Below are 9,402 nucleotides of genomic sequence, written 5' to 3' on the forward strand. Positions count from 1 at the left end.
GGCTCGATCGATTTTCGTGAAATTATGTGTTCATATCGGTTAGGTCTGCGAATTGCATAACATCTATTTTTCATCCCCCTAAATGTAAAGGGTCCCCTAAATTTTATTTTTATTTTTAGACAAAAAAATTTGTTTTATTTTTTTATGATACAGCATACAAAAATACATACAACTCTCTACGATCAACCTCGATTTTTTATTATAGAAGATATTTATTTCTATTGAACTAAAAAAATGTTTCCTAGAAATAATATACATAGCAAAACAACGTTTGCCGGATCAGCTAGATTACTAGCTATATATATTAATATAAACTTGCTACTTCCGAGATGTGAAACAAAACGTCCGATTAACAATATCCTTGTTTCATAATAATCATTACAATCAAGATGAGACATGACGTTTTGGGATACAGTTTCCCTATTATGACAATGGCGCTGGAATGTTGTTCCAAACGGTTCTACTAGCGGGCAACTGTCCGAACATGGCGGCGTACAATGTTGCTATTATAAAAAATGTATGAAAACCTTACACAGTTTAAATATTGACATTTATCACCTATTAATCGCTTTAATTTCTTCTTAAATAAAACACTATAAGAATACGAAAACACGTTCATACATAAACTATTATCTATTTTATGGAACTTAGAAATCAATTCTCACACTGAAACGTGCCTAGCAAAAATTTAATTATCAAGAGATATCACTACGTGACTTTTAAGAGTGAATATACTCGCGAATGCTAATATTTAAAATCCTGTAGACTGTAGCAATTCATATTCAGTGTAATCATAAAACGCTGTGCATTTGTTGAATATTTTGTTCATAGTTTAAAAGCGCGGCAATTTGCTGGCATTGTGTAATTTACGATGTGCTAAAGTTTGCTGTTTTTTAATCTGTGGTGTGACCACAGGGTATGTGATAGTTTTATTGTCTGTGGAACTTTTTTGTTAAGGTTTGGTCTTTTAGATTGTTTCGTTTAAGTCAAAACATTTTTTTCGTTTGGAGTAAATAGTTTTTATGAGAAGTTTTTGAAACAGATTAATGAACCAAATGGAATTTTGTCAATATAAATATATTTTCTGTTATATTTTAAGAATTTGTCATATTATAATACTAGCGACCCGCCCCGGCTTCGCACGGATGCAATGCTGATACTAAATTCAAAGTGCTATAGAGTATAGGGACAACCGCGGCCGTCGACGCGGTGCGTTCCGCAATTTTTAAATTTGTAATATCTTCGAAAATATTCATTTAAATCATATGCTGTAAAGGGCCATATATATCTATATTAAATCAACAATGTATTTAAGGTATTTAATTGGATAAGGATTAATGCTGTATTGGTTAAAATCGCTTCGAAAATTAGCCATTATTTGTCGTAAAAAGTAAATGACAAAAAAAAATTATTGTGGAATATCCATAAGAGATAGACATATACCATCGCGGAGTTTTCTGTAGACCTTTTCAATGTGTACAATACTTAGTACATTATTTTGATAAATTCGTAGGGTTCGCAATGTAAGCGGAAAAAATGTAATTATTTACGATTTACGACATGAGACATCACATTAGAAACCTCAAAAATAACAGTATTTCTCCAACAATATTTCATGGATGTTATTATACATATAAACCTTCCTCTTCAATCACTCTATCTATTAAAAAACCGCATCAAAATCCGTTGCGTAGTTTTAAAGATTTAAGCATACATAGGGACAGAGAAAGCGACTTTGTTTTATACTATGTAGTGATAAGGTAGTTGTTGAGGCAATCTTAAGAACTACTAAACGAATTTTTGCTATTATTTTCATCAGTAGAAATATTATAGTATTATTCCTTTGTGACGATGGAAATATTGAGAATTGACTATTATAAACATAAGGTCTTTGTCCGTTTCCAAGCTAACGAAGTCATACTTAATACTTACTCCTAAATTAGTTCTTTAAAACATTTAATTTAATTATTAATTTCATATTTTTATTTTCTAAGGAGTCTGCTTCATCAAACTTAATGCAGTTATACGATTCTAAACTAGTCAATGTTTTTCCCCAGCCGATCGGATCTGTTAAGCAAGCAATTTCGAGATTAAATTCTTCGAAACCAGGTCACAGGCAGACGGAAAAACTTGCCTTACGAAGCATGCAGTCTCCTCTACTATGAGATGCACACTGTTTAATCACGGAATAGTGATATTTTTTAAATGTATGCAACACAATAACATGATTAAAAGTACAGGAAATACTGCCAGTATTAAAGCACTGCCACAGGGACCAAACTTTTACAATTTGTTTTTATTTTCAATTTTTCATATTTATTATTATTAATATTACTATTTAGGTTAGGAACATTGTAAAGACTGTATTGTGTGTTGGATTGTTTTTAATAAGTTTTTATTTATTAAGTTAACGTTAATATAATTCGTTATTTTTGACGGAATTATAAAAATAATAATAGCTGCTTTTTATATTAAACAATAACTAACCTTAAAATATATTATTAAAAGGAGTCCCTTTAGGCAAGGTTCCGAAGACACTGGCAGCGTTCCTCCTTTTTTTTTAAGACAATTCACACCAATTGACCTAGTCCCATGGTAAGCTGGTGAAGCTTGTGTTATGGGTACTAGGCAACGGAAATACATACATATTATAGATAGATAGACATATAAATACATATTTAAACGCCCAAGACCTAAGCACAACACCAAATGCTCATCACATCGATGTCCGTCTCAGCCGGGGATCGAACCCGGGACCCATGGATTCGCAGTCAGGGGTTCTAACCACTAGACCAATGAGTCGTTAAATATATAATAGTGGCTTTGAATAGCTAGACTAAATCTTTATCCGAGGTAGCTAATAAGTTATAAAGTTATACTTCTTTTGGCGCGTTAGGTGAAAATGATGAGAGTAAATGTTTACTATGCGTACACCGTCACAAAAAACCGACATCTTGAAGTTAGCTATAATCAATATTTTAGTGTTTTTGAAGTTATAATTCTTTTGGCGCGTCAGGGAAAAATGGTGAGAGTATTTTTTTTCTATTGTTAGTGTCGTATTTTCTACAAACGTAGAAACGCGAAACATAAAATTTTTGAAAAGATTTTTATCTTGTTACGCCAAAGAAGTATAACTTCTAACGCGTGTACAGTACACACACTTTTTTTTTATAATTTTGTAACCCAGTTGTCCATGATTCGTAAACACGTAGTACAGCCACCGAAGAGTAATTTATCTCCCGTCAGAGCTTAAAGCTACTTAGTATGACTAGGTAGGTACGCTTTGGTCTGCGGCAAAATTGTGATTAAAATCAACTTTGATAGATTATTAATATTTTCCGTAACTATAAACCTTCATATAGGCATGTTGGTCCACCTGTCAATAGGAGACAATATAGATACAGGTTTAGAATTTATTCGTCACAAGTTTCCTTACAGAGCAGTGTTGGCCTAGTGGCTTCAGCGTGCGACTCTCATCTCTGAGGTCGTAGGTTCGATTCCCGGCTGTGCACCAATGGATATTTTTCGATGTGCGTATATAAAATTCGCTCAAACGGTGCAGGAAAAAATCGTGAGGAAACCGGTTTTCCTTAGACCCAAAAAGTTGACGGCGTGTGTTAAGCACAGAAATTCACTAATGATCATGAAATAGCTGATGATAATAGATAAATTAAAGATTGTAGCGCCATTGATTAATCCAATTTAATTGTGTACATGTCGTACCTGTTATTAAGGAAAATACTTTTAAATATCTTGTTCTAATCGGGGATTCCCTTAAACCACACTTAGACATATAAAACCCAGGTGCATATCTTCAATACTTCAATTATCGTTCAATACTCTACAACGTACCTTTGTATTCGAAAATGCTTTTTAAATGTTTATTTTTTATAATTCTGATAATTAGTACACACAGTCGTTTTGTCAGAACAAACTATCAGCCACACGATCTTGAAGAAATATATTTTGAGAAAAATTTTGAATCTGTGAAGCCTGTGTATTTAAAGAAAGTATCAAGAAATAATCAGCGTTAATTAAAATAAGAAATGGGGTAAGATTTCTATTTATTTTTGAGTAATGTAAAAAATATAAAATATTTTTATGCATTATCATGCATGTATATAATAACGCGGTTGCTTTTTTGCTTGAGGGTCGCTGACCGGCCACTCACCTTATTTATAAAAAGTTCAGAGGCGCTACAACATTTAATGGTCTAGTACTTAAATTTCTGCATCAGTTTCGTGTTTTGTTTTTTCTAATTAGGCGATCAGCCTTCTGTGCCTGACACACGCCGTCACGTTTTGTGTCTTTGGACACGAACATTCTCTGCACGAGTGTGTATTAATTTCACATAGACAGATAGTCCTTGGTGTCCTTAAGCCGGAATTACATTACGAAATTAGTGGCATGCCTGGGAAATCAGTTTCACGAAAGTAGTTTCGATATGTTTGTAAATCCTTAGTATCGCTGTAACCATGGCCCCATCAGCATCAAAGCTTTATTTTTTTATATGCAATGTAGCTAAAGAGATGCTTCTCTATAAACTTAAACTGTTGGTAAAAATAATGTCACGAAATTAATTTCATGCCACTAATTTCGTAATGTAATTCTGGCTTTAATTTTATCATTTCTATAGTAAGCTCTTCACGCAAGTTTTCACAACACACTATTTACTACAATGCATTATTTATACCATCATCAATATCATAGACATAGACATAACATTTATTGCATACGAAAACACACACACATAAACATACAAAATAACAATACTCAAAGAAAAAATAAAATAAGACATATCAAAAACAATAAAAATTAAAAATTCCCTTTTGCCATTCGGTTCGCTTCAAGTGTGCAATGTGTGTGTACTGTCGTTGTAATTGGCCCTGGCTCAGCATTATACTGAGGAGCAAAAAGTTCCACAGCGCTGGTCATTCTGCCAGAGACCACAGCAGCTAGTTTGCGCCTCAGTAGCAAAGAAAAAAAAAATACTAAGTAGAAAATAATATCAACCTAAATGTATTTATTTATATGCCCACTGAAGTATTTCCGAACCAATTCTTAAAACAACAATTACCCAGTAACAAAATATTAACTATTATTTTCTTGTATTCCAGAATATTTATCAAGGGCAACGCAACATGGATTGCAGCTTAATGTTAAAACAGTTTAATTATCGTATAGTTTTATTTATTGTTACAAACCAAGTGTTTTAAATAGTTATTTTCATAGAATAGAATATATTTTAACCTTCTATTGATAACTCGCATAATTTTCTACGCGAACAGACTGTATAACGCTTGAAAGAAAGAAAATGATTGCAATATGGAAAAACTAAGAGATGAAAAACAAAGGTGTTTTATTACAATAGCAGCGAGTTTATATTGTTTATTTTATACTTTTTTGTGGATTAAATATAGCACAGGCTTAATTTATTTAAATAAAAACTAAACATAACAACCAATTTTTTTTTTAATTTTAATTTCTATTTTTTTTTTCGTGTAACTTATGTTACTTAACACACAATTCAATTCAATTCAATTCAAACTTCAATCACACATTTTAGATGTAAGATTTTGAAAAATTATTAGTAGATTTAGTACTGTGTGTGATGTCGTAAGCTTAATAACTTAATAAATAAATAATATAGAGTATTTACAATTTACTTAACATAGTAATAAAAAGAAAATTAAAACAAATTTAAAAAGTTTGGTCCCTGTGGCAGTGTACCTTTGACGCTGGTAGCATTTACTTGCTGTATTGCGATACTTATTCGTTGAGCAAGGAAAGCACCAGCTCTCTTTTTACACGCTTTATATTAGCTTCACCTGTATGTATGTATGTAACCGACTCCTTCGGACTCGATTTTGACCCACTTTAATCGAACAGATTTAATTCAAACTTTGTACACTTATAAAGAATCAGCGACAATATAATAATTTCATAGGTTTATCTCGAAAAAACAATGAATTTTTTTTTAAGTCCACAAAGCAATTCGATTAAATTGAGACAACACGTTGCTGCTAGGACTAAAAAGTGGAAAATAAATATAGTTTAAAAACCTAAAAAACACGCTTTTAAAGCACATCTAGGAATTATTTTTCACCTTTTAGTTTGATGTGCTTTAAAAGCGTGTTTTTTAGTTTTTTTTAAAGATATTTTTTTTTTACTTAGTTTTAAGTCTAATATCCCGCACTTTAAAACTCGGCTTCGTTTTTGTACCCCGCTATCAATAAAATTTCATAATATTGGGACAGCTATATACAAATTACATAAACGAATCTATCAGTTTCTGAACTTAGCATTACGGCCCTTATACGAAAACTAGATATAGTATATGCAAAGATATATATATTTTATATAATAAAAAGACACATGCTCGTACATCAAGAAGAACATCGTTAGAAAACCCGTAAGGAATCAAAATGTTTTTATATAATTATTAATATTAGTAAGGGTTTTGTTATAATAGAAAATGCCTTATAGAAACGAGGTCTAATATTTAACAATATAAAATGGCGAATACAAGGTAAGAAAAAAGGTAATATGAACAACGCAACGCAATCAGAGCGTTCTCTTGAGTAGACGTGAGAAGATCTGATTTGTTGAGATAAGCTGGTTGTTGCATTTCAAGATGCTGCAAAAAATTAAATCTAATTTTACATTTACTACCAGTTCCCAAATCAAGGGAGAGCGAAGAAACTGTCAAGAAACTTTCCGCTACTTTAGCTTAAATCTTTGCTCACAAAAAATCTGCAAGTATTTGACCTAAACATCGACCATTGAGGGAACCCCTAATTGCTTAAACGCAACTGATGAGTTAGAACGCATAAATGTGTCTACTTCGGACACAATTTAGTTACGGAATTTCATATAGTAGAAATAAAATTGTTGGTGAAAAAAAAGTATTTTTTCAATCGACGTCAAAAATACGCCAAGGATAACACTTCTAATTTCTAAATTTGACATTTTTAATGGAACAAATCGTAGACAGACTATGGTATAGACCAGGCATCAGCGTACAGCGTGTGAGATAGCGAATGATTGACATATGTCGTATTTACATTTTTATTATTTACAGTTTTTTTATTTTTTCATTGAAGATTGCTTATTATTGACCAAAATACACATTCGAATGAATAATTCTTGAACAAAGTTACTGAATCGTGACAAAATAAGCTAATTACCTATGAAAGGTTATGTTTGGTTCTTTACGTTCACTATAGCCAATTATGCAACAATTCACAATGACTGACACTTTAAATACACTCTCTATAAGGATAAAGTCTTAAAATATGGTTTTGACTTGGGTTTCACAGATTTATCTTATTATTCATATTTTATTAAAACTTGTTTAAACCAAACAACCACCAAGGGCTCGGTGGTAAACAAATAAAACCCGACACGCAAATAGAGACAGAAAAACTGATACTTTGTTTCGCTCGCACTTAAGTATTTCACGTTAATGCCTTCTCTCTTTAGTTATTATTGTCATTTTAGAAGCTCATCTAGTTCTATACTTTATCTACGGAACAAATGCTTTTTATGATATACAAAATAAATTTATTAAGTCAATTGTCAAAAACACACATACACCCATAAACACATAGACACACCAATATTTACTTATAAATATTTTACAAGGGGTTCATGGTAATTCTTTGTTAATAGATACATTTTGATTTGTAGCTTAATTAAAATTTAATAATAATACAATGTGACGAATTAAATAATTTAAATTTGACACATAATGTTCATATTATGTCTACTCATAAACTTGGCTAAAATAACAAACATCCATAAATATAAATTTTCGACTTTACAACAATAATAAAACAGTGGAATTTGTAGCAAAACGATAATGTCTGTACTTAATGTTGAGAGAAAAACGAGGGTACTTTGGAATTTATTGCAAAGTTACGATCCGGCTTGTGAATCGTGGCCTCGCTTTTTGTCCTACTTGCAAAAAGGGGTAACTTTTTTGAGGTTTATTTATTTATTTATTTAATTATAAGTAGGTAATCTTACACCTAACATACATAATATTACAAAACAAACACTTAGACAGTACAAAAAGCCAAAACAGATTACATAGATAAACAATATTATATATACGAAAAATGAAACAAATAAGCGCATCAATAGACAAAAATACATACAGAAAACTGAAATTTAATATTTAAAACAATAAATAATACTAAATACAACCTAAACAAAATTCAAGTCTTCCCGCCCCTTCAAATATTTTCTCACATGTTCTTTGGTGAGGTGGAAAATATCAATATCCTCATAATTAGTGTCATAGTTAGATAAAACCCGAAACATTGGTGAATTATGCAGGTAATTCGAGTTCGTACGAGGCACATGGAACAATTTTGTGTTTCTTGTCGCATATGGAGAAGGAATTTTAATAGAAATTAACGACAGCTAATAGGGGCTATCGATCCGCCCATTAAGAATAGCATGGTTATATAAAAATTATTAGAACCTGCAACCAAAATTTTTTATGGATATCAAATGGATTAAGATAGATGCATCCAAGTCTTCAGAGAAGAATAATTGCATCTCGACTCAGAATCTTACCCTAATACTCGGAAGAATGTTTTTTAACCTTTTAGTGGTAATATTAATATTATGTCATTTGACGAGGTAGACAATTACATGACATGAGTTAAAACAATTATAATAATAATAATATATAGAAATTAAGATAAGTTAAATCGCTTACCATAAACACAATACAAACAAAATTAATTATGATTACAAAAACGTAAAAGCTTTAAGAACAAAGACTGCAGCTTTTTAACAATAAATAAATTTGTAAATAGAAATATTACGAAATTAACCAAAAAGCCAACCAATTAATGAATAGCATATATGGTAATGTTTAGATAATATTAATACCGCAATTACTCAGGGAATTGTCGATTAATCGATGTTTGAATGCTCGCATTATTTACGAACATACGTACTAGTTATCTATTAATGACTTTTAATAGGGTTGCCGATTGCGATAAATAGAGTTCACGACTCTATTATTATCTTCGTAGTAAATATCGTAAAATTTTCAAGCCAACTTTATATGAGATCTTTATTTGACTGTAAAGTTACAGTCAACTACATAAACATTAAATATGAAATATAGCGAACTAATTGCCTCTGTTTCTAACATAAACAAATCAGTAGTGCAACCGCTTTAGGACTGGGCCTCAGATTTCTGAATCTGTTTCATAATCATTTTTAAATCTAATAGACAAGTAGGTAATCAGTCTCCATTGCCTGACACAAGCCGTCGACTTTTTGGGTCTAAGACATGTCGGTTTTCTCACGATGTTTTCCTTCACCGTTCAACCGAATGTTAAATGCGCACATAGAAAGAAAGTCCATTGGTGCACAGCCAGG

The 9,402-nt window shown here is 31.4% G+C and overlaps 1 long non-coding RNA gene across 1 annotated transcript; it reads left to right on the forward strand.

Annotated features, from left to right (window-relative positions):
- Positions 1-3,830: 3,830 nt before the first annotated feature.
- On the forward strand, positions 3,831-5,464 carry LOC125059220. The gene is made up of 2 exons (XR_007118618.1): positions 3,831-4,051; positions 5,118-5,464. It is a non-coding gene; the product is annotated as an uncharacterized LOC125059220 (long non-coding RNA).
- The last annotated feature ends 3,938 nt before the right edge of the window (positions 5,465-9,402 follow it).

The sequence above is a fragment of the Pieris napi genome, chromosome 19 (genome assembly GCF_905475465.1).
Source record: "Pieris napi chromosome 19, ilPieNapi1.2, whole genome shotgun sequence".
Lineage (NCBI taxonomy): Eukaryota > Metazoa > Arthropoda > Insecta > Lepidoptera > Pieridae > Pieris > Pieris napi.